Below are 22,894 nucleotides of genomic sequence, written 5' to 3' on the forward strand. Positions count from 1 at the left end.
AATCTAACCTATTGTATTAGAAATCAGATAATGATTATTTGGGGAAAAGAGGTCACAAGGAAGGCTCCTGAGTTCCTGAGGCTGTTCTGTTTCTGAATCCAGGTACTTGTTATTTAGACGTGTAGACTATTAAACTTCATTGAGCTGGTATATTCATGATCTCTAGACTTTTCTATAGGTATGTAACACTTAAATATGATTACAAAAATATCATGTACTTGAGGAAACTAGAGGAAAAAAGGTTAAAAATGAATTTTTTAATTTTCAAACTCTAATAGAAAATAAAAATTTTAAACACATTTTTAAAAAATTAATAGCAGAGTCCCAAACATAAAATGTACCAGGAAGAAGGAATTCAGTAAGAAAAGTCAGAACAGACCCAGTCCTGATTGTAAGCAGTGAGTAAAGCCCAGTATAGTAGGTTCAAAGAAACCTGTTCTCTATTAACTCCCTGGCTGTGATATATCCCTTGTATTAGTCTGCTCCAGCTACCAATACAAAAATATCACAGACTGGGTGGCTTAAACAACAGAAATACATTTCTACAATTCTGTGGGCTGGAGGTCCAATATAAATTGTCAACAGGCTTGGTTTCTTCAGAGGTCTCTCTCCTTGGCTTGCTGATGGCCTCTTCCTCCTGAGTCCTCACATGGTTTTTCCTCTGTGTGCGTGCATCACAGGTGTCTCTGTGTGTCCAAATTTCCTTTGTTTTACAAGGGCACCAGTCAGATTTCATCAGGCCCACCATAGTGCCTTAATCTCATCTTCAAAGGCCCTATTTCCAAATATAGTCACATTCTGAGGTAGTTAGGGGTTAGGGCTTCCACGTTTGAATTGTGGAAGGGGCCACAATTCAGCCCAATCACCCCATTGAAGTTGGAAAAATAGCTAATAACAAGACTAGAAAGAGCTACTGCAGTATACTCTATACTTTATTTTGGGGGCTCCAGGAACATCACACTGTGGGACTTCCCTCTGAGCATTATACCGAGAGATAAAGCGTTCCCCTCCCCCTCTTTAAAACTGACTTTGACACTATAGTGATTTTGTGAGAATTGAAAGCATCAAAGATCAGCAGAGATAGTAGTAACATGACCTTATTGAGGGGTTTTGATCACAGGAGTTTTGAGAGGAAAAAAGGACAGTTGGAAAAATTCCACACAGAACATGAATCTTGAATTGTGTGACAGGGGGAAGTTGGATTGGGCCAGGACAGAAGGGACAGTATTGTAGGATACAGGTGAAAATAGGAGGAGGAGGACAGGAGTGTGAGCAAAAATTAGTGTGTGTTTAATATCATACTCTGGACAATTAAATTAAAAATATTTGTGGAGTTTAATGATTGTTCTTCAGTGATGGCTTGGACAATATTTCTGACTATATTAAATGTTTGTTGAACAATGAATATTTGTTGAAAAAATGAATTGAGCCATGAACATGTAATTAATTTTTGTTGCCAACAAATATCTGTAATAATTCTCAGGCTGTTGTTTATGTTCCTTGATTGGACATCATTCAAAAAGATCATTATTTTTCTGTTCCAATTGAAGATCTGTAAATAGGGTTTGACCAGCAATTTAGCATTTAGAAGACAGTTAATGAGAAAAGTTAACTACTTCCAGAAATACAATGTGCAGAACACGGAAGCTCTAACCAGATCAGTTCATATAAAAGTAGAAATTGTCCCCTGGAGCAATTTATATTTTTCAGTTTCCTATTTCCTTATTCCATGTCCATATCTCTTTCCTTCTATTTCTACTCCTTTCCTATCTGTATCTGATAATTACTTTCTTCTTCATTTTATGTCTCTCGTTGAGGGTCCTCATTGCTGTGGGGACATTTCTTTTTTCACTATTTCTTGCCTTTCCCTGGCTCTTTTCCTTTCTTTACTATTTTTCTACTTCATCTTTTCTCAAAATCCACACCTTTTCCTATTTAAATCAGTCATTTGAAATCAGGTGTATTTAAAAACCACTATGCTATGTTTGTCAAATAAAATGTTACTGAATTTTAAAACCAGTCCAAATATCACTTTATATGACTGATATGGTTAGGCTCTGTGTCTTCACTCAAATCTCATCTCGAATTGTAATCCCCATAATCCTTACGTGTCAAGGGAGAGACCAGGTGGAGGTAACTGAATCATGGGGGTAGTTTCCCCCATGCTGTTCTCGCAATAGTGGGTGAGTTCTCAAGAGATCTGCTGGTTTATAAGTTCTTGGCAAGTTCTTCCTTCAGTCGTTCTCTCTCCTGCCACTTTGTGAAGAAGGTGCCTGTCTCCCCTTTGCCTTCCACCATGATTGTAAGTTTCCTGAGGCCTCCCCAGCCATATGGAACCGTGGGTCAATTAAACCTCTTTTTGTTATAAATTACCCAGTCTTCGAAACTTCTTTATAACAGTGTGATAACGGACTAATGCAATGACTCTAAGGAAAAGTACAAATCAGTTGTATTCCAATGGCAGAGGAATGGTCTCCTCAATGTCTTAGAGTTTCTTCAGGAAATTCCCTGACCCCTAGATTGAGTTACTATTCTCTCCTCCCCTAGTATGTTCTTAAAAACATAATAAAATTCAACTATTGCTACTTCTCTTACACTGAATGACTTTTGTGTGCTAATGTCTAAATTCTGTGAAATCAGAGATTAGTCAGTTTTACCCATCCTGTAAGCCCTAGTCCCTATGAGTACCTGGAACGTTCATTACTAAATGAATAAAGTAATGAGTAAAAAGTTTCAGTCTATTCTTGTTTTTATCTTGTCAAAAATAACTCTCCTTCCTCAGTCCTTGTAAGCCATCTAAAACTTTTCTCCTCATTCCACAGTTGCCTGAAAATGTGAAGACCAGAAATGGACTGAGGCAAATGTGATAATGAAGACATTCTCATAGGCATGGGGTTCTGAGATCAATTCCTTAAATTTTAAAAGATTCTTGCTTTGATCTCATCTTTAATCCATAATGTGCTATTCATTTCTCTTTTTTTCCTTGATGCTCCAGAAGTATATTCTTTAACGTGGCTTTACACACCAAAGTAGACTAGATTTTCTACCTGTTAACAATGATGGGCCTTTTTTACTTACAGTATAGTACTGAGTTGTTTCTTATTCCCATCCTACTGTGTGTGTGTGTGTGTGTGTGTGTGTTTCCTGATAACACAGGTAAAGCACTGATAAATGAAGATAAATTGTTGGCTTTGTTCCAAAACAAGCTTGTTGTTCTAGGACCCCAAACTGTCTCAAACATCATTAAGAAGCAGCAGGCCACCTAAGGTTGTGCATCAATTAGCAATTAGGTCACACATTGGGTGGTTGCAGGCACTCAGCCTTTGGCCTTGTTCCTCGCAGCACACCCAAGCGGGGCACCAGTATCCAAACAATGCCCACCCTGTTGTATCTTGTTCCTTAATTGGGACAACTTAGAGATGCTAATGTGCACAGGCAGACTGTGTCCTCCAATTAGGCCTCATTAGTGACTCTGACAGTGGTGACCACTGCAAAGTGATCTTTGCTCTTGGGAAGGCTTTGTGAGGTATTCTGAGCTCCTGCAGGGGAGAAACAAGGATGCATTTTACACTCTGCCCAGCAGCCAGCTCCTTCTCTCAATTTTCTATGGCTGCTGTCAGTTGGGGCTGGCTTTACCTTCCATGGCTCAGATATTATACCACGATTCCTGCTACCTGTGGTGGTCATTTGGACATTCTTACAGATAGCCGCATGTAGAGGACTGCTTTCTGTCTCCCTCTTTGGCTCCATCTCTTCTCTTTCTCTAATTTTACTTGAAATATAGAACATGTGTTCAGAGACAGGCCTGTGGCACCAAAAGTTAACACCACTCTGAATTCTGTAGTGTCCCGCAGTAATTTTCATCTGACTGAAAAGCAACAAATTGAAAATAATAAACTTGAGAAGTACACAAGAAATAAAGAATGCAGTTATTTTTAATTTTTAAAACAGTGTCAAGGATACTTCAAAAAAACAAATTGAGAAGGCTGCTGTTGACTCTTCACAGTGAGAAACTGGTTGTTGTTCTAACTAAATTGCGAGAAAGGCACATACCCCCACTAACAGAGCACTTTTTGTAGATATTCTAGTCTGTGTACACTTAGTTTAAAAGGAGACACAATGTGATGCATCATTAGGCTTTCTAACACAAATCCATCTGGGTTATACCACTGTAGAATTCACCCCACAGTCCTGGTAGAAAGAGCTCCTCATTAGGCCAGGCTGGCATGGCAACATTTTCTTACACTGCGATGGGGCAGAACTGGGGGAATGTGATTAGAGCCTCCTGCTGCTATTCTCTCAGTTCACTCAAAAGTCATTATCATTTTTGCTTTAATATTTTTATATTTTTTTCTTAAGTATTGAAAGAGTTGAATACATGTACTTTGATAAATAAGACTGGGGACAAATTGGGTGATCCATAATAGGGGACACTCAAAAATGGCAGATCTGAGTGTCATTTGCTTGTAATTGCTTTTCAGATTAGTTTGTTGTTTTTATTTCATTTTTTATCATCATCCACATTCCAACAGCTGCCTAAACTACTGGCATTGCAGTATGTATCAAGACATTTGCCATCTAAAGAGCCATTAGGAGAATAATAAGGGTAGGACTTCATTGGCCATTTCCATCATGTGATTTCTTTCCCCTAGTTACTTGCATCCTTCTTCCTGCCCCCTTGACTTGTATGAGCAGTTGCTGCAGAGATGGCAGGATGTCAATGCCCCCAAAATTGAACCTGTGATTTGTTTTTCTTTGATTTATGTGCTTGTAGTCAATAAACTTTATAAAGGAAAGTATCAGACTGAACAATCAATCAAAGATAAACAGATTCCTGTCCTTTAAAAGCATTTCAGCCCAGTAGGTGAGTGTCTCATTCATCTTTTGCAGGCATGCTTTCGGCCTTTCCACTGAGACACAACCGACTGCTCACTACAGGCAGCTTTTCTACCAAAGGGCTGCTGCAGTTCAGCTGAGATTTATCAATTTCATGGCACCAGTGGTCCTGACATGGTATCACTTTCAGGATCTAAATGGTTAAGCATGCTGTTTGTATGCTGAGACCTGGGCTTTCCATATACCTGAAAAGAGAGAAAGGTGACTAGATTTAAACACTTTATACTGTATAGTTCTATAAAAATTCATAACATCCACTTTTTTTTCTATTCTAAAAAGCCAAATCCCTTCCCTGCAAAAGAGAATTCCCTCTTCGTTCTATTAGCAGTTTCTGAATCTGCCTTCGAATAAGGCAAATGTCATCCTGCATGTTTTGCTTCTCTGCAGCACAGATGGTATGCATATGCAGATTGGTGATTTTCTAATCAATACAGTGGCACTTGGGAATATCTGTAAGTATTGTAATAATGCATTAGTCAGGAGTGATGTTGTAACACACTGAGATCATACACATAAATCTAAGACACCATGTCTAGACGCTCCAGGGAAGATGGTATGGCATGGGTTAGAGCAGGCATTAAAGGAGGGCAATATTTCAAATATGATGGGAAAATAATGCAATTTGCAGACTTTAATAAAACCATTGGGGAATTAATTTCAGTAGGGGCACATTCTTTCCCCAAACATTCACGTTCTTATGTTTGCTTCATGGACACTTGTAATGAGATACTTTTCACCTGTTATCTCAGGCATAAACACAGAATGGGATCTGTGAATTGAGCTGGATTTTTAATGTGCTGAATATGAAAATAATCCCTTTATAGGTAGTGCTTTAGCTGTACAAAAGTGCATTATGCAAACAACACATAGACAGAATAAACCTTGGAGATTCAGAGTCAGAAGAGTTTATAAATTAATCTCCTAAGCACATCTTGAGCTTGCTTAGAGAATATGTTCAATCATAAAAACTTGACCAACTGAACCTGCAAAGTTTTAATAGGAGCGAGCTTGATGATGAAAAATGAAAATGATGTTAAATGTATGCCCATTTTAACGCTGCCCAAAAGTTACAGACTGCTTTCACTCTCTGCTGACGCCAATGCCATTTGCTCTCTAGCCCTTCATTTTAATCAACCAGGCTTTGCTTACATTCTGCAGGCTAAAAACTGTCCCAAAGCTAGGTATTCACTGACACAAATGCTTTGATAAAAATGTTAAATTAAATGTAGCCAGAAATGAAACCTGGATTTCCTAGCAGAAAATAGATACAGAATGTATGGCTTCCCCCGTCAGCCCCTCTCCCAGTAAGTTTTGAGCCTTAACACAACAGGCTCCTGGTCCAACAGACCGCTTAGTCTGTCTTCTGGTTGTCATTTTAGTCCATTGCTGCCTTAACTGAAGTCTCCGCAAGTCTCAGGCCAGCTCTGTGCTTCCAACACTCTGGAGGCTTTTCAATTAAAATGTGAGAGAAGCAAAGGCTAGATGGAATCAACCCAATTATCTTTGTAGCCATAGAAATGCACATGATAAATGAACTCCAACCTTTTCCTTTCTGATGACAACTTGGGCTCTGAATAGAGGTGTGATTTATTTTTTTCATTTTTTGGTGAGTGTGAGAAAGAATGCGGTTTTCTTTAGTGTAGAGTGAAACACCACTTACTTGGCAAAATATTCCAAGGCATAACGCTTCCGGCACCTGAACAATTTGGTTGCATGAAGGCTTAAGCTTAGAGTTCTTTTTTTTTTTTTCCCCCTCGGACTACTGGTCCAGAGGGAAAACACATTGCAGCATCTCATTTGTCGATGTCTGTTCTTGCAATTGTAGTGATTCATTTCCTATTTTGATTTTGAAATTTGTATTTCTAGATATTTTGCTCTGCATCTTTCCTTCATCTGTTGCTTTTAAAGGGGGGAGTAAGTACACACACAGAAATGTATTCAACCTGTTTAAGCCCTTGACCAACTTCCCTGTTGGTGGAAGGTCATTTGATCTGCATTACTAACACTGGGCACACATTTTGAGAGAAAGGATAGGAAGCTCAGCAAGAGTAAAGATCAATCCACAATTTTCCATATCCCTCAGTTCTTAGATCATTGCCACATACCCAGTGGTCACTTCGTAAATGTGTTTGTTTCAGGAAGGGACCATGGACAGCCTCAAGAGAAGTAGCATCCACTTAAAACAAGAAATAATTGCCTTCCCTTTCAAATTGAGGAAATGCACAAGATTTCAGTCCTGTATTTCTTCTAGAAGTCTTATTCTACTCCACTATTTTCTTTTTCACTTCAACAATCTTTTTTGCCAAATGCAGAGTACATGAGTCAGTTTGTCCTTTTTTCTTCACTAGCCTGCCTACAGTTTGCAATATTGCTGGAGTTTATCCCAGCTAAAGTTTCAGTCGTATAATAATCAAAACTTAAGCCACATGTTCCTTTTAAGTTTTTTCCCTGTACTTTTCTAGTGTCATTTTAATTTATTAGTTAGAAGTTTAAACATTTAATGACAGCTATCACCAAAGTATATGTTTAAGAATATGTCCCTGCAAATACTAACAAACTCTTTTATTTGACTCACTTTTAATAATCCAGTCCATGAAAATCTGATTACCCAATGTCAGTTTCTCCTGACTTCATAAAAATTTGAAATGATAATATAACCACAGAGATAATGTATATTTACTCTTGTTTAACACTTTACAGTTTACAAAATGCATTTAGGAATATGAGAAAGAGTCTTGGTTGGGGATGGAGAGAGAAAGCAATGATTGTCAAATAGCATTTATGCATGATACTTCTAATGGGACCATGCTCTGGGCCCCAGCCTGGAGAGGGAGGGTGAGAGGTCTTTGTGAAGGGTTGAGAATCACATTATGAGAAGGAAGAGATCTCAAAAAAGAGACTACCCCTCTGGGTGGGGGACAGTGAGGAAATTGTAACCATTTCAATCAAATCACAAAAATAGAGAGTTCCTTATACTGAGGGCAAACAGAAAAAAAAAAATTATTTTTCATGGGACAAAATTTATTTCTACATTTAAAACTAGATGCATCATTGTGGCTAGTTGATCCCCAAACCCATCAAAGCTGCTCGACTTACATAATGACAACCTTTGAAGATTACTCTTAACTGTCTTTCTCAGCATAGGAAGATTAGTGTGATAAAAGTACAAAGGGAACAAAATAAACAAAAGACCCTGATTATTTTGGCTTAAGGCTTTGTCTCTGTTAAAATGCAAATGTCTCTATAGAAGATAACATTTTATTAGTCATTTACACTTCAATAATAATGACATTATCAGATTCTCACCAGACAGATTTTAATCCACGTCTTAAGAGACCAACGACAGAGGGTACCTCAGAAGAATGAAGAGTGTGTCAACTAATTGGGGAGGGTGGGTAGGAAGCCCAGGCAGGGGAGTTATAATCACAGGAAGCTGAATAAACTGAAAATTTGCTTCTTTGCTTACCAATTACACCCTGAGCTACCCTGCTTTTGCCATTGCAACCCCAGAAGTTGAGACTACAACACAGGTACTTCTAAAATAAATCTTTCTTTGTATACACTCCACTAAATTCAAAACTGAAAAAAAAGCACTAAGAGCTATTTTCCCAACGTGGGACAATATGCACAGAAGGTATTGAGTCACACAGTGAAAATACAGATTTCCCATCTTGTGGTGCTTAACAAGAATGTTGGGTTCCCTCTGTCTCCTAGTTCTTATTTACCTCCTGTTTTCTTCCGAAGAGCAATGCATCATCAGATGGCAGATTACTGATTAGATCAGTCTTAGGCTCAGGAATATCCACACTAGGTCCTCTACATAGAGAATCTGCCATTTCAAAGTCTATGTCTTTCTCTCCCCACCCCGAAATCATTTTAAACAACTGACAATATAAAATGCTTAGAACAGTGCTGAAATTTGCTTGAATTACTCACGAAATGTCTCTAGGTTGTTTTTCTGTTTTTATGCACCTCCCTTTTTTCACTAATTATATATGCTAAATAAAAGGACAATTTTCTCCTTTTCTAATATTTTGGAAGAGATAATGATTATATAATATTCTATATCAATATTGCCATACAAAAAGAAAATGTCATTCAAAAGTATCTGTGTTAAATTAAATTGCCTAAACAGCCTGGTGAAGTGGATGTCCGATGGACTTGCAAATCAAATCCGACCCACTGCAGCACCCTCTCCTGTAAGATGAAGGGGTTGGGCTCTCAGCAATAGCAAAGTGGTTCCCTCTTGCAGGTCAACTCAGACCAGTTGCTAGTGCTACCTGAACTCCTGTGTCTTTTTGGGTTGGTTTGTTTTTGTTTTTGAGATGGGATCTTACTCTGTCTCCCAGTCTGGAGTTCAGTGGTGTGATCATGCTCACTGCAGCCTTAAACTCCCAGGCTCTAGCCATCCTCCCACCTCACCTTCCTGAGTAGCTACAGGCACATCCCACCACACCCAACTAATTTTTTAATGTTTTGTAGAGACAGGGCCTCACTATGTTGCCCAGGTTTGCACTGCTGTTTTAAAAAGGACTGGATTCTCAGTCTGTGCTCCGCAGAAAAAATTTCCATTATTCATCAACATCTGCCAGAGGCAAGGACCTGGACCAGCAGGACCTGGACCAGATTCTGCCACCCTAGAATGAGATGATGTTAAAATGCTCCTTCGAGTTCTAGAACCTTAATTCTCAGCCACAGAATAATTTGCATGTATTATAAACACACACAGACACACACACAACTGAAAACTATCAATACTTTATATTTTTAAGGAAAGCTGAAAATTTTCAAGACATTAATATATTCAAAGTAAAGTGAGTTAATAATGGGATCAGGTGAGGTTTACTGTGGCCTGTAGCACCTAGTTTATTTTTATGTATTTTTTAATATCTGCAAGTTTTGCCCCATCATCTGAAACAAACATTTTGCCAATTCCTAGTGCTTGAAATCAAAAGCCACATAGTTCATTTCTATTTCTACATGCTGATAGCACTGTGATGAAGTAACTTGTGAAGTTTTGGATAAACTCATATGCTTTTAGATGAATCACACTTTTCGCCTATATATTCACACCTATCATCAGCAATTGTGACAACCAGTGTCTAAGTTCATTTTATACCAGCCCATTCAAATGTGTGATTGGTATTAAATTAGGAAATCCCATGTGATCACACCATATCACAAGTTGGGAATAACTTTGTGTTTGAGGAGCTTAATTATCATTTTGTCTCTTTTAAAAGAAAAAGAAATCTTAATCAGCAATATACCCTGTAAATAATGTTGTTCTCTTCACACTGAAAACCATTTAATTCCCCATTATCTCACTTCATTAGCCAAACGTCCTGTTTAGGCAAACTCTGAATATGAAGCACATTATAACGAAGTAGGAAAATAATATTTAGAAACGGCCTTGAACAGAAAGAAAAAACTCAGCAGAACAGAAGTCCATGTAGATCTATGTATTTATCATACTCCAGGCTATTTCAGGAATCTAATTCTATTATGATTGACCTCAGAAATGTGAACAATTTTCACCCGTTGTACTAAGTAAATGATGAATTCTTGCAGACACAAAAGAATAAAGAAAGTTAGCAATTAGTTTTTTATGAAAGAATTTGAATATATGTAAGACTTTGGGCCAAACGAAGAAGGCTGTGGGAACCAGGAAAATCCTTTGTGTCACCAGCTCATCTCTCTATCTACCATCACCCTTTCCTCTAGAAAAATATCGTTTGACATGCAGTGAAACGTGAACAAGGAGTGCCTTAATTGGAAAAATAGTTACAAAGAAAAGCCAGCTAATGAGTGTGTAAAGAAGGAAGGTGGCCCCAAGAAGGAGGTGTGGAAGATGCCACAGGCAAATGTGAACCCTTCAGAGATGCGTTAGCCTCTGCTAGCAAACCACTTTCTTCTCCCACTCAGATTGCTTTCTTGGTCACTGCTCACTCACCAGTATCAAGGGCCTTGCCCTAAAATAACGAGATCTAAGGCAATCAGCCTAACAGAAATGACCCCTCATTGTCAAACTAAAGTGGTTCCCTCAACTGGAACAGTTTCAGGAACTACTGTTCCCTTGACAGCTCAGAGAATGAGAGGGTATAGATGTCAAGCGGCCCTTCCTGCTCCTGCTACTTCTTAACACTAGTGGAAGGAGTTATTGTAGCTCCTTTATAGAGATGAAAGCACCGCCACCCCAATGTGTGCACGCCCACATGCACTCACAAACACATAATATAAATGAGTAATATCCTTTGATATGGCTGCTCTTTTCCAGGCCTATCTCTAAGGGAGGATAATGCCTCTTACCCCAATACTACTAGTTTAATCATGTGCCTTGTTTGACCAATGAGTGAGAAGAATGGAAGTGTCAAATGCCTTTTTTTTTCTTTTTTCTTTTTTTCTTTTCTTTTTTTTTTTTTTTTTGAGACAGGATCTCACTCTGTCACCCAGGCTAGAGTACAGGTGCACTACCTCGACTCACTGCAGCCTCCACCTCCCAAGTTTAAGTGATTCTCGTGCCTCAGCCTTCCGAGTAACTGGGATTACAAGCATACCACCATGCCCGGCTAATTTTTGTAATTTTTGGTAGAGATGGGACTTCAGCATGTTGGCCAGGCTGATCTCAAGCTCCTGACCTCAAGTGACCTGCCGACCTTGGCTTCCTAAAGTGCTGGGATTACAAGCATGAGCCACTGCACCCGCCAAATGCCACTTCTGAGTAAAAGGTGTAAAAGCCTTTATAAGGTCACATTTTTCTTTTTCGTCTTTCATGAATCTGACAAAGGGTTGCCAGGGGAAAAAAAAATACAGGGCACATGATTAAATCAGAATCAGATAAACAACAAACCTTTTTTGGCATAAGTCTATCCCAAATATTGCAAGAGACATATTTCTGTACCTAAAAATCATTCACTATTTATCTTAAATCCAAATTTAATTGGATGTTTTGTATTTTCATTTGCTAAATTTGGCAATTCAAGTTTGGCAGGATCCCAGATAATAGCTGCTATATTGGCCAGTGTTCTAGAATAAAGAGAAAGTAAACAGGGCTTCAGCAGACCTACAGCCAACCTAAAATGTGGTCAAGCTGTGTGGTCTTAAGCCACTTAGAGTTGAGGGTCATTTGTTTCTGAAGTAAAATCTAGAAAAAGCTTACTGATAAAACTATCATTTTTCTTCACTAAGATTCTATTACAACCCATAAGTAGGAGAAGTTAGGGAACATTCCTGTTTGGTACTAGTTTGAGTCTCTTCTATGTCCACTCTTCACATCAGTTTTATGCACTCTGCTCATCTGCATTGTTCTAGTTCCATGTTGTCTAATGTTGCTTTGATCATTCCTTTTCTATCAGAGTCCCTCTGTTAATGACAGCTGTCAGTCTTCCTGCCTGCAACTAATGCGGTTTTAGCCTCCACGGTACAGAGGTTTTCTCCCTCACTATACAAATTTCATCAATAGTGTTTTTAATACTTTGCTTGTGTCAGTCAGTCCCTAGTTGCCACTGCAGGAATTGGGTGCAAATTTTGCATTATACCAAGTGCCTATCACCTCTATAGACATACTCACTTTAAAATGTATTCTAGTTGTACAACAGTGGTTTATCGTTCCAGAAGTGCTTACTGGATCCCTCTCGACTGAGAGTCAGGTATTGGCTTTACTGTGATGAACAAGGCAGATGGGATAATTGGCCTCATGGAGTTTATAATCTACAAGGGGAGGGGATGCACAGACTTTACTCGATTTTTAAAAAATAAGTATATTACAGGATTTGTATGTTTTCTCCCTCTCTTTAACCATCATCCCTTCCATTTCACTCACAAGCTCTTTTCCTTTAAGATTTATTTCTGTTTTTCATTATCAAATGTCCCTATATCAGCAGCAGCTGGTGGTTAAAACTTTTTTATCTTCTGCCAATGTGAGTTTTTTATTTTAACTTTTTAATGCTCCTTTAAACAAAATTTATAATTGGTTCCCTTAGGGAATATGCTATATTTTACTCTTGTATGTGTTAATTCAAATAAAATACACTCTACCAAATGCTCACTTTCAGTGGATTCAGGGAAGGGAGGAAGTGTTGTAAAAAGAAAGGCATGGTCTCTGCCCTCAAAGAGCTTAGGTATAATCTCCCAGCAGGGGTAAGGCGCAGCGGCTCACGCCTGTAATCCCAGCACTTTGGGAGGCCGAGGCGGGTGGATCACGAAATCAGGAGATCGAGACCATTCTGGCTAACACAGTGAAACCCCATCTTTACTAAAAAATACAAAAAAATTAGCCAGGCGTGGTGGCGGGCGCCTGTAGTCCCAGCTACTCCGGAGGCTGAGGCAGGAGAATGGTGTGAACCCGGGAGGCGGAGCTTGCAGTGAGCCAAGATCACACCACTGCACTCCAGCCTGGGTGACAGAGCGAGACTCTGTCTCAAAAAAAAAAAATCTCCCAGGAGGAATTAAAACCAAGACCTCTGAAATAGTTGACTAATTATATATGGTACAAGTAGTAAATGTTAAAGAAGTGGTTAAAATAACAAGAGTTCTAAGATTTCAGAGAATGGAGATCTTTCTGTGGACTCAAGAACTCAGGAGGTAGAAACTAAATGTGGCCCAGAAGAATGACAAATAAGAGTTTTTTGGACATAGAGGAAGAGGTGGGCCTCTCAGGCAGGAAGCATGGCAAAAGAACTTAGCTGAGAATGGGTAGGGAGGAATCGTGTAGAAATAATGGCAAGTACTGCCACAGGTGGCTTAGGGGCTTCTGTTAGGAGACCTTGAAACCCAGACTCAAGAGTTTGCATTCTAATGATAACAGGATACAAGTAAATGTTTTGAACCAGATAATGACATGGTGAACTCTAATTTGCTTCTTCTTAGTAATGCTGCTACTATAACCTTCATTTTTTGTAAGATAGAATCTAAACTTATATAGGCCTAGCTTTTAGCACCTCTGTGTGTGCATCTGTATGTTTGTATACGTGACTGTTTATTCATGGCTTTTAAATTGGTTTCTATTCAACACTATAACATTTTCCTCTAATGGACTTGCAGGAGGCAAAATGTATTCACGATACATATTTTAATTACAGGTGGCAGGAATCCAGCTTGAAAAGCTTTACAGAAATAGGAGAATTTATTGGGAGAATAATGAGATATCCCATAGAATCCAGGGGAAATCTAAGCTACGGAAATGTCAGTAATACAACTGGGCTCAGGAACTATCCAGGAATAGAAGAATTCAGGATTTTCTTTATCTCTAGTCAATGTACCTTTTTATTTATCTGCTCCATTTTTCTTTCTCCTTGTGTAAATCAGTTAATTTACATTCTATGGCATAAAATTAATGTGAGGAATTCTCAGATTAATTTACAATTAACATCTTTGGTTTCAGGAGACAATGCCAGAGCTCTCACTCTAAAATTCACAATCTCAGAGAAGGGGTTCAGTGGCCCAGTTTGATTCAGATTCTAACTTCTTATATATCAACTGTGACCCTCTGTGGGGCAGAGTCATATTGTATAAAATCATTGCTCCTATGTTAAAAATGTGAATGCCAAGGGGAGATATTTCTAGAAAAGTTGAGGATGGACCACCAGAGAAGAAATGTGTCTTGCACACAGAAGTGATCATCTCAACCATCTTTTAATAAGGGAATATATAATTTTAACTAAAAGGGCACTTATTACACAGGAATGCTAAATCATCATCCAAAGCTTAGGCCAAACTAAGGCAGTTTGGATAGGCTCTCAGAGCCTCATTTTTTCCTATATTTCTGCTCTACTATCTTACAAGTAAGTGTCTGGGTTCCTTCTTTAACAGGAAGACAGAAAATGGAAACCTAGAAGATAGAACCCTGATGGAGAGGTGACTTGTGAATAAATATCCCTGAATAAATATTGGTCTGGGCCAATAGTTTCTGCATTGCTGGAAGGTTCCTCTCAAAACTGCCTTAGCCAAGGGTTCATTGGTCAGCCTGAGCATGTGATACAATGATTTATTTAATTGAAAGCAAGCAGAAACAGATGGGGACATCAGCTGCTACTGCACATTGGTTGCTACTACTGGAAAATTGGTTGCTGTAACAAGCACACATGGGAAAGAACAAAGTGTTGAGATGATCACAAATGGGATTATAAAGGTTAATACATGTGTATAGTTATTACTTTTCAAGCTATCACTAAGATTCATCTTTGAACTGGAAATCAGGATAAACATCTCAAAAATTTGAAATGGCAAATGTCAAGTTTCTGTATTTACCTATTTGCATGTATGTGTGCTCTTGCATTAAGCCTTTTAGTTTACTGCAATATGCATTTCAACTGAAATATAAACTCATAGAAGCAGGAAGCTCGTTTAAAATTTTTTTGGCTACAAATCCTCCTCTCCCCACCACTTCTACCCATCTTTTGTGTCTAAAACATTAACTTGACCCAGGAATTGTTCAATGAATATTTACTTATTGGTGGATTTATGACATAAATATTTTAGTAAGAATCCTCAGATGGTCATATGCAAAGTGAGTTGGGTAGTAGATGGAGAAAATACTAAATATAGCAAAATACATTTGTCTCAGCTTACTAGTCTGTAGACATACTGATAAGGATCTCTACAGTCCGATAGCAATGGATCTGAAAAGAAATAATTATTTTTCAAAAAGACTATGAAGAAAAGGAATAATAGGATTTAGAAATTGTTTGGCTATTGTGTGTTCAGAAAAAAAAATTAGTAAAAGGTAATGTAAATTTTTAAACTAGGAGAATAATAGAGTTAGGGAAAACTAGAGAGAGATTTGAAGGAAGAATAAGTTTTAGGAGATTCAAAAATATTTAAGTGGAAATAACTAATAATATTTCATTATTATGACATAACATTTTCCAAAAGAAAGTGCCAAGATGCTTTAAAATGGATCTCAAGATGAACATGCCTATTACTAAATAAAAGCTGACATCTGGAAAATTATCTGAGATGATAATCAAAGCCATAAGATCTGATTCTTAAAAATTTGAAGCAAATTTTAACTAGACTATTGCTATGCTTTAAATTTACATATATGAATGGGGCTGAAAAACATTCAGTGAAAAACTTCAGTAACCTACCATACTAAATAGACCTATACTTTGATATAGAAGAAAGAATCTGGATTTGGATTTCAAAGATTTGGATTCTTATCTCAGCACTACCACTAACTAGCTACGTAATGTTAGATAAGTCTGATACGCTGGCTAGACTCAGTGTCCATCAGTAAAAAGACAATATTTGTATAGATGTTCTCCAAGATTCCTTCCAGTTCTGAAATTCTCAGATTCAACTCTCAATATGGACTTGCAGACTTGACTTTCAAAGATGCTGTTCTGTGTTTTCACTTACTACAAGGCTAGTGATTCTGTTTGACATCCGGAGGTCTTATGGAACTAGGACTCAATTCATAAGAATAAACACATTTGAAGAGATGATTCAGTAATTGTGGGGTTTGTTTTGTCTACAGTAATTCACAATGGCTACCTCAATTTAACCAGTCCCTCATGGTTACAGTAATCGATGATTTTGCAATATTTTTTGATGCTTTACTTCCATATAAGAATGTATCTTGGTATGAAAGTTCTGTCACCAATGGAACATTGGCAAGGTCAGGAGATACTTTTGGTTGTCACATCTACTAGGGTGGTATTACCGGCATTTTGTTGTCAGAGATCTGGAATGCTGTTAAACATTCTACAACGCACAGGACAATTCCTCTCTCCTCTAACAAAGAATTCTCCACTCAAGATATCAATAGTGTCGAGTTTGAAAAACAATTTTTCTTCCTCACCTTTCTTAAGTCCGTAACAAATTAGCCTTAAAAACATCATACAATATAGCCATTTCACCACTGTCCTGATCACTTAGTCTTCCCACATGTCCATCCTTGCAAAGTTGAATGGAGGGCACATGACCCTAGTTCTCCTGATTTCTGTGGGGAGAGGGGAGGAAAAAATGAGAACTGAATCTGCAAGATGACCTTAGAGTTGGGTCTAAACTCACAAACTAAGTGATTAAGTTTTCAAAAGGAATTCAGAGTCAGTACAACAACAGGCTTTATTTTTTCTCCCTACTGTATTTGTCACTTTTGAGCAGGTAATTTTGGTGAATAGAAACTAAGACTTACAGGGGAAGCTAATGAGTTTATTCAAGAAGCACAATGTGAAATTAGTGACATCGTTTGGAAAAATTAACTCTCTCAGACAAAGCTTGTAAAAATTGATTAACACACTAGTAGTGGCTATTGAAAGGACATGCTTTCACATCTTTTAGAAAACAACTTTCAGTTATTATGAAAGTGTATACGTATTTGGAATTAACACACATTTATGTACTTAAGTGTTCTTTTTTCTCCTAATGTTCCATTTTTAGTTTCTGCAAATTTGTTCACAGTTATATTATTTGGAAAATAGGACTGTACAGAAGCAAACTTGGGCTGCTGATAAAGTGATCTGTGTCACCTGGCTCTATTAGTCTTTTCTTTTCTTCCCTTTTTGTTATTATTTATTGGCATTTCGCCTGCAGCAAAACATAAGTTTTAAATGTGGACTTTATGGTGTGTGTGAGTCAGTCTAGGGAGGGTAAAGTATTTCAAGAGCAGTACAAAATATAAGTATTCTTGAATTTTAATTTTAAGCAGTTTAACATAGGTATGCAATGAAGGTTTATTTATTGAATTTGAAAAATTAATTTCTTACAGCCTTGAGTGTATTTTGCTTTGTCTGCCCCTGGGTTTGTACATATTGGTGTTTTATTCTTCCTTTTTAATATTTCAACAGGTGAGGCTGGCAAGAAGGCTGATGATGCTGTTTTACACCTAGAGGTTTTATGGAACCAGGACTGCATTTGTACGCAGAACAAACAACTTTGGGGGATGGTTTAATAATTGCCTTTGGTAGGGCTTGTCTCACATTCATTAAAAACTCCAGGCAAGGCTGCTTCCTTGATCATCATTTCTTTTCAGTTGCCAAGCAAACAAACAAACAAAACTCCCTTCCTGATAGTTACTTAGTTATCTAACCTAGAATGTCTTTGACTAAAGTCAACATTTAGAGGTTAGAGGTTGGCAGACATTTGGGTAATTGCTGGAATGGATAACTAGTCTGCTTTTCTTGTTTTTAAAAACATTTGAGATACTATTTATTTATTTTATTTATTATTGTTTATTTTAACCTTATACCACATTAAGGTTTCATTGTTAAAAATATTTATTGTGTTCTCTCTTTGGTGAATGAAAAATATCATGTTGCCTAATTATCTTTGATGTAGGAAATGACTAGAGCATAATTAATATAAAAGATCGTGATTTTATTATTTAGGAAATGATAAGGGAATACTAAACCTCTGTCTAGTTCATAATTACAGATATTGGAAACCATCTATCTTTTTTTCTCATTTTGTTTTATAACTAGATCTGACTTTAGGCTTATAAAAGTGACATTCTATATGAAGCCCACAGAAATACATCTTGTATAGAAAGTAGACAGCCAGTATTCACTTTTCTATGTCAAAGGAATGCCCATAAGAATTGTTGGTAGGCGTCTAAATGTGGAGGTAAGTAATAAGCAGGTATTGACTTCTGTTGAGATCAATATCAAGATTTGTTGACCCAAAGAGGTTAAAATTGACTGAAGAGTGGGACAATAAATCTTGTTATTGACTAGAAAGCAGAAGTCAATATATGTATTATTATAAACATTTTTCTTTTGGTGTAGATGATAGGGGTGGAGTCATTTTTAAGACCTTAAATGCACATGGCCATATGTTTTTTATATCATGGTGGTGGCCAATACAGGCTCCTTGGCTTATTAAAACAGTGGCTATTCACATGACATCAATCACATACCTGGTTCATCATTTGCCATTTCAACTATCTTTCTCCCTATACTTTAGGCCCTCTTGTCCTGATTAATTTCAAATTCAGATGTGGAATACACAAGCTTGTATAATGAAACTTTGTTTTTTAAAAAACAAAACACACTTATCCTTTGTTTCTCTAGACAGCAGTTGACATCTTCCCAATAGCCTTACATTTTCAGGCAATGGAAAGACTTCCTTCTAGGCTGCACTTTTCAAGATGACTCTTCCCTTCAGTTGAGCTATTATATTTACTAGGTCATCTAAAAAGCATGTCACTTTTAAAGACTGACTTTTAAAAAATGTATATTTTAAATGAGGAGTTTTTTGAAACCACAAAATATATGCAAGTTAGGTCATTTCTAAGACTTTCTATTTGTCACTAACCAGCCATTCACAGAAAGCCAAATTGAGATTTTATTTTTCTGCAGTTGAGAGAAGTAGAAATGGAAAACAATTTCCCATTGTTCCAAATAGCTCTCATGTTGATAAAAAATTAAATTCTGTACATCCAAGCTGAACAGAGCATGCAGGGCTACACTAAGTCTCTGTTCTGTAGTTTTGCCTAAACTGAGGTCTGCACACAGCATCATGAATGCATGAAATCCTAGAGGAAGAGTCAGCCAGAACATCAGTGTTTTAGATTACTAGCCCAAAATTCTTTCACACCATGTGAATCCACCCCTCCTACCTCCATCCCTGGCTACATTGTAATAATGAAGGAAAAACACAGAAGTTTCTTTCCTTTCTAGGCTCCTCCCAAAAGAGGGTACTTTAGAAGCAATATTCAAGTCCATAAATGCTCAGAAATCTGTTAGGGATGAAACATGAGAGATGCCTTGAACGTCTCACACTATGGGGTGTCTCCAATTCCTTAATACACCCCATTGTGCATCACGGCTGGAGAACACACTGCACAACCCATTTCCTCCTTTAACTGTGAATTTCCTTGCCTTTATGGTTTCAGATTTTAATGGTTGAATTACATTTACATCTACTTGTGCATTTGCCATCAGCAGCCAAGTTCCAGCCTGAAAGCCTTTATGAACTTTGAGAATAAGTTTCTCATAAACAACCTCATTTGGTTTATCCATATAAATTCACACAACAATTCACAGTGCTAAGAAGCTCCAGAGACACCTCTGTGCTAAATGGCAGGTCTTTCTGTCTTTACTGGTTTTAAGTACTTTACAATGAATCATAGCTCAAGACAAATCGGTAATTAATTTGCAATAATTCCAAAGCCACTGGAAATGTGACAAATGTTGGTTAGCTAGAGGCATTGATCAGTTCAACTAAGTTTTAGAATCTGTGGTTTTTAGTGAGAAGGAAATAGTTCTATGACGGGAACACACCCAAATAGTACAGAAGAGCCGTCTAATCATGTAACAGAATATTGATACTATTATAGATATGCATATCCAAGCTTATACACCAAAACATCTCTGTTTTCATCCTAAACACAGGAAAGTACATAAGGCAAGAATGTAGCTGGAGGACAGCTCTGGGATACCACTCTGAGAAAAAATTATGTTTTTAATCTTACCAACCCCATTATACAAATTAAATATATCTATCTTATCTGTTTATAGATTAGATAAATGTTCTACAAAAACTGAAAAATTTTAATTTGACTTTTTACTACTTTTAATTATTGCTAAAATATATAATCTTGCTGTTTCTCTCATGCATATTGTTTAAGTAAAGACCAGAAAAGGATATAATCTAAACCCTTTGTCTTCTTGTAATAGGAGGGTTGCACTCGAACCTTCTTATTTGTTCCGTAGTTCAGCTGGTCACAGTCTGTCACAGATGCCTACTGATGGGACTTCCACCATGGTTAAGAACCACAGGAGGTAGATCAGGACCATGTCCACAGATATAGAAAAGTTCATGTCACTCCACAGCTAACATCGCTCCATTGTGAAACTACACCTAATCATCAGAAAAGGCATTTCTTAAGGTATACACCCAAGTAGGGGGTGACTTGGAGAGGGGACAACAGCAACAACATTTTGGAGGTTGGAAAACAAAGTAACAATTGGTAAATGAGTTTGCAGACCTGAAAAAGAATGGAATCATAAACTAGCAACAGAGAAAGCTAAAATCCAACATGTTTTGTGTTGCAGAGTCCTCCGAAAGCCTCAACCTCTGTAGAAACAGGGAAGAGGTGAAGAAGACTCTGAGGAGGAAGATTGATTTTAAAAAGCCTAGTAGTCAGAGCCCCTTCCCAACCTCACACAGCTAGGCATCTGCTCCTCTCAGTACAATGAAAGAATAAAGTTACATTCCCTGGAGGTAATAAAGCAGAGGGTCTCCGTACAGGGAGTGAGTGTTAAGGTCAGGGGTTCTACACACTGAACTTAGAAAGCGTATGTGCATATTTACCTGGCGGGGGAGATACCCTTATCACAAAGGTGGTTTTCCCAGAGTGAGGCTTAAATGCTGCATTTCAGATATGTTGACCCTGTGATTTACCCACATTTGGGAAATTCATCTGCATAATTTGTGGTAGTGGGAGACTGCGTTTGCTTCTCCCTTGGTTAAAGAAAAGAAAAAAGAAAGCCTATGTGAATGTCTGCATATGATCCCTGAAATTGGGGATCCAATTACTTTTGTGGTTCCCAGAACACAGGCAATCAGGCTTTCAGCCTAAGTAGAGGACTGGGGAATGGATTGCTCCCAAAGAGACAAAGAATACAACATTTGAGGTTCTTTAAATAAACGGCCTTGCCAGATCCCGTGCAGTAAATACTTCAGTCAGCTAATCTCACACCATGAATTTCCAACCAGCCTTTAAAAAAAAAAATTGTTCTTAAACATGAACCATCAAGGATCAGACAATGGAAAATTATAAAGTCCAAAACAATCAAAAGTGGACACTACTTGGAGAACAGAGATAACGAAAGGAGAGAAGTTAAAGAGGAAAAGACATCACTATGACTCATAATCATCAGCAATATAAGGAAACTACTATTACTATGAAACAAGAACAGAGGACTTGTTTTTAAGGAACATAGAGGAAACATGAGCTTTGGAAAGTAAAATTATAATAGAAAAAATGTTTAAATTCAACAGAAGAGTTGAAAGATAAAGATGAGAAAATCTCCTGAAGATAGAAAAAAGGAAAACAAGAGAGGGAATAAAAGAAAAAGATAAATATCATTCACCAGTCCAGGATGCTCAATGCTCAAATAAAAAGTGGTACAGAAACTACTTGTATACATCATCAACAAGGAAAAAAGAAAGACAGAAAATTTGTGTAATTTTTCCTTCATATACTAGACCCTGGCCAGACCCTGTGACCGTGTAAGGGGTTAGTCCTCAGAGTTCTGGCTGGCCGGGCCACATAGGCTTTTACTGAGAATTCTTCAGCAGGGAAACTGTGACCTTCTCTACTCAGATACCTGGTGTGAACTGAGATTCATGACTGCCACAAAATACCTTGACTTATACAATGCTTTAATCTTAAAATTTCTGTATTTGTTAGTTTTTAAAATTAATTTTTTTTTCAAAAACAGCATTGTATTACAATTGACATATCAACTGCATATATTTTAATGTATACACTTTAAAGTGTACAATTTGATCCATTTTGACATATGAATAGACCTGCGAAACCTTCACAAGATAATCAGCATATTCATTACCCCTCCAAGTTTCCCTATGCCCCTTTGTCCTCCCTCACCCATCTGTTCCTCATTCCTACCCTCCAAGAAACCACTGCTTTCCATCACTACAGATGACTTTGTATTTACTTTCTAGAGTTTTTTTATTAAATAGATTCAGATAGTATATATTCTCTTGCTGACTTATTTCATTCAGCATAGTTATTCTGAGATTCATCCATGTACCAATAGTTCATTCTTTTTATTGCAGAATTATAGTTCATTGTGTGGATATACCATAATTTGTTTATCCTGTCCCCTGTTTAGTAACATTTAGGTTGTTTTCATTTGGGAGCTATTAGAAATAAGAATACTATAAATTTGTTGGTAAGGCTTTTTACTAACGTACGCTTCAACTTTTAGTGGGTAAATATCTACAACTATAATTACTGGATTCTATGGTAGATGTATATTTAGCTTTTTAGGAAACTTTCGTATTTTTTCTAGAGTGGTTGTATCATTTTACA

General features: G+C 37.5%; 1 long non-coding RNA gene and 1 other non-coding gene across 2 annotated transcripts in view; both read left to right on the top strand.

Annotated features, from left to right (window-relative positions):
* Positions 1-22,298, top strand: part of LOC103887011 — a 44,138-nt gene extending 21,840 nt beyond the window's left edge. Inside the window, exon 3 of the long non-coding RNA XR_650927.3 lies at positions 17,682-22,298. This is a non-coding gene — a long non-coding RNA (uncharacterized LOC103887011). The remainder of the gene's footprint in view (positions 1-17,681) is intronic.
* On the top strand, positions 21,140-21,300 carry LOC116271826. Its single transcript, XR_004180592.1, has one exon. It is a non-coding gene; the product is annotated as a U1 spliceosomal RNA (small nuclear RNA).
* Positions 22,299-22,894: the final 596 nt, after the last annotated feature.

Source organism: Papio anubis, chromosome 1 (assembly GCF_008728515.1).
Source record: "Papio anubis isolate 15944 chromosome 1, Panubis1.0, whole genome shotgun sequence".
Taxonomy (NCBI): Eukaryota; Metazoa; Chordata; class Mammalia; order Primates; family Cercopithecidae; genus Papio; species Papio anubis.